Raw genomic sequence first — 2,504 nt, forward strand, 5'->3', positions numbered from 1 at the left:
CTCTCTCTCTCTCTCTCTCTCTCTCTCTCTCTCTCTCTCTCACACACACACACACACACACACACACACGAACCAATACCAATATACTACTGCAATATAGAATATAGTTTTAAATTTCTTCACACATTGTTATGAGCTGAATTGTGTCCCTCAAATTAATATGCTAAAATACCTCAGAATGTGACTATATTTGGACATAGAGTCTTCAAAGACGTAATTAAGGTTAAATGAGGTCATTAGGGTGGGTTCTAATCCTTTATGACTGGTGTCCTTATAAGAAGAGGCAATTATGACACAGCCATGCACAGAGAAAAGACAACATGAAGACTCAGGGAGAAGATAGCTGTCTACATCCCAGGAAGTGAGGCCCTGGAAGAACCCAACCAACCTTGCTGACCCTTTGATCTTAGACTTCTGGTCTCCAGAACTGTGAGGAAATAAATTTCTGTTGTGTAAGCACCCAGTCTATGGTACTTTGTTATAGCAGCCCTAGCAAATTAATATACAGTTCCTGTTTCTGTTATAATATATCCTAGTAGGGGTAAGTCAATTCAAGGAAGAATGTCATTATCTTCCCAAGGGGAACACCAAACTAAGTTTCCCCCCATTTTATGGACAATGAGGGGGAAAGGGGTCTAGATTGTGGATCAGTGGAAGCCATTGCTGTAATTCTAATGGAGCCTTTCCTTTACATGCCTCCTCTAAATCAGTTATGTCTCAGTTTTAATTTTGCTCTAGACTCCCAAGTTCTTTTTATAACAGCAATAGTCACCATTGAATATTTACTATGTTCCAGGCATCCTGCTAAGTTCTTTACACTTAAATCCTGTAGTCCTCCCCATTATAGGGTAGCTACTATTATTAATGCAGAGGAAGATACTGAGGCTTAGGGAGCTTAAGTAACATGCTGGGGGTCACACATTTGCTAAGAGCAGACACAATGAGAGAAGTCACACTGGTGAAGGTGAAGTAGTCTCTGGTGTTATTGACAGGCTATAGCCAGAATCCTAATAGTAACATCTAACTTATATTGAGCACTTATTATTGTGCTAAGTGCTAAGTGCCTTACACGTATTTATTAGAGTGAAAAAAATCATCACCACATAGAAGATTTCTGACTTCTCCTTCCTCCATGACTCACTCCTCCCCAGGAGTGGGGAGGGACAAGAGGCTGGGAGGAGGAGGAGGAGCAACTTTTCAGTAGTGAGTATGGGAGTTGGAACCCAGATACATTGCCCAGCCCCTCTGTTTCTCCTCTTAGCAGCAGCCTCCTCTCATGCTATTGGCTCTGTTTTCCCAAGATGCATGGTTTCCAGGGACAGTTTCCAACTGGGAGGCCTGCCCTAGCTCGCGTAGTTACCCTGTTTAATTCTGGGGTTCACTTACCCACAAATATAAGCCACTGACTCCAATAAAAAATTATTTAGTGATAAAGTTGATATTCTGATCCCATTTGTTGCCCATCCCTTAATTACTCAGAACTCTATGAGGGCGAGTGGATCCAACTTTCCTGCTAGCCTGAGAGGCGTGGAGGGTCCCGATGTCCGAGAAAAAGCAGCCGGTAGACTTGGGTCTCCTGGAGGAGGATGACGAGTTCGAGGAGTTCCCTGCGAAGACGGGACTGGTTTACATGAAGATTAAGATGCACGTGTCTGGGAGGATAATTGGGATGATGACAATGTAGAGGATGACTTCTCCAATCAGTTATGAGCTGAACTAGAGAAACATGGTTATAAGATGGAGACCTCATAGTATGCAGAGGAAGTGTTGAAGCAACGTAAAGTTGAACTATTTACTAAATTCTAGGGCACAGAATCCAGGATGCATAAACATTAAAAATGTTTATTAAAAAAAAAAATCACAAAACTTGCCCTAGCTGGTTTGGCTCAGTGGATAGAGCGTCGGCCTGCCGACTGAAGGGTCACAGGTTCAATTCTGGTCAAGGGCACATGCTCGGGTTGCGGGCTTGATCCCCAGTAGGGGGCGTTCAGGAGGCAGCCAATCAATGATTCTCTCTCATCATTGATGTTTCTATCTCTCTCTCCCTCTCCCCTCCTCTCTGAAATCAATAAAAAATATATATATATATTAAAAAAAGAAAACTCTATGAGGGTTGAGGGGTACCTTTTATTATATCCACTTGAATCCCAAAACTATTAACTCATTGAAGCCTAATACGAATTCCATTAGAAAAGTATTCTCCTCCCAGATGAGAAAACTGGTAGTTCTCATGTGGCCACTCCGTTGAAGGATAAATATTTGCTCTCGGTTCAGGGTCAGATGAAATTAAAGCACTAAGGGTGTTTGCAAACTTAAAGCCATACAAACAAAAGGCCATAGGGTGGTGGTTCTGGCTTTGACATTCACTGGTAGCAGAACCTCCATCAAGTACCTTCCGACTTCTGGTTCCTTTCTCAGTCAAGTGAGGATTGGCTGTTTATTCCTGTTCTAAGGTTCTGTAACTGTGAATCCATGATGACTAGCCATTGACTGTTTCCTCTGGC

General features: G+C 42.5%; 1 pseudogene across 1 annotated transcript; it reads left to right on the forward strand.

Annotated features, from left to right (window-relative positions):
* Positions 1 to 1,540: 1,540 nt before the first annotated feature.
* Positions 1,541 to 1,787, forward strand: LOC308246091 (26S proteasome complex subunit SEM1-like; annotated as a pseudogene). Its single transcript has one exon. The product of its transcript is annotated as a 26S proteasome complex subunit SEM1-like (transcript).
* The last annotated feature ends 717 nt before the right edge of the window (positions 1,788 to 2,504 follow it).

Source organism: Plecotus auritus, assembly GCF_963455305.1.
Source record: "Plecotus auritus genome assembly, chromosome: 4".
NCBI lineage: Eukaryota > Metazoa > Chordata > Mammalia > Chiroptera > Vespertilionidae > Plecotus > Plecotus auritus.